Raw genomic sequence first — 820 nt, forward strand, 5'->3', positions numbered from 1 at the left:
AGGTGAAAAGCCCTCTTGATTTTTCCTCCCCCATTTCTCTCCATTCCTATCAATGACACCACGATCTACCCAGTTGTATTCACCAAGAACCAAGGAATCCTCCTGGATTTATCTCACCTGCCTCCCATGTTCACTTCATCAGCAAACCGTAACAGGCTCCATCATCTGTCACCTGGACCACCCCCCCCAATTGCCCCATGTAGGATTGCCACAGTTAGCAAATAAAAAAACACGATGCCCTGATCAAGGTGAATTTCAGATAAACGATGAGTAATTTTCCAGTAGAAGCATGTCTCACGTATGTGATGGGAGGGCCTGGGAAGAAGGAAGACACGGCCGAGAGCTTCTCACATGACCAGCCGGCCTCGACTTGGTAATGGTGGGCAGTTCCACTACTGTCGCCTCCAGGCAGATGGTCTTATGAGGATAATGTCCTCAGAGATGGAAAACCCAAATCTTCTTGACTCCAGTGGCCCTTCCAGCTGGCAGCCCAGTGTGGCCTGATGGCCAGCAGGAGCCCCCGGGGCTTTTGTCTTCCCTGCGCTCCTTTGTGAGAGCCCCACATTCCCTGAGGTCCTTTATGGAGCAATCCAAGGGATGCAGGGATTGGGACAGGGGGCCAGGGTTGGGCACTTCCTGTATTCCCATCTCACCCTGCTTCATGGTCCCAATCCATAGCCTCCCCTCCTCAGGAAATCCCAGAAGAGGTGTGGGCCCGGGCTCTGCTCCAGCTCACGAGACATGAGTGGCTTCTCCCAAAGCCTTCATCTGAAGAGACATCTGTGTGAGCTCAGTGTTGTCTAGTGGGGCTGCCTGGAGG

The sequence above is a fragment of the Myotis davidii genome, unplaced genomic scaffold (assembly GCF_000327345.1).
Source record: "Myotis davidii unplaced genomic scaffold, ASM32734v1 scaffold198, whole genome shotgun sequence".
Classification (NCBI taxonomy): Eukaryota; Metazoa; Chordata; class Mammalia; order Chiroptera; family Vespertilionidae; genus Myotis; species Myotis davidii.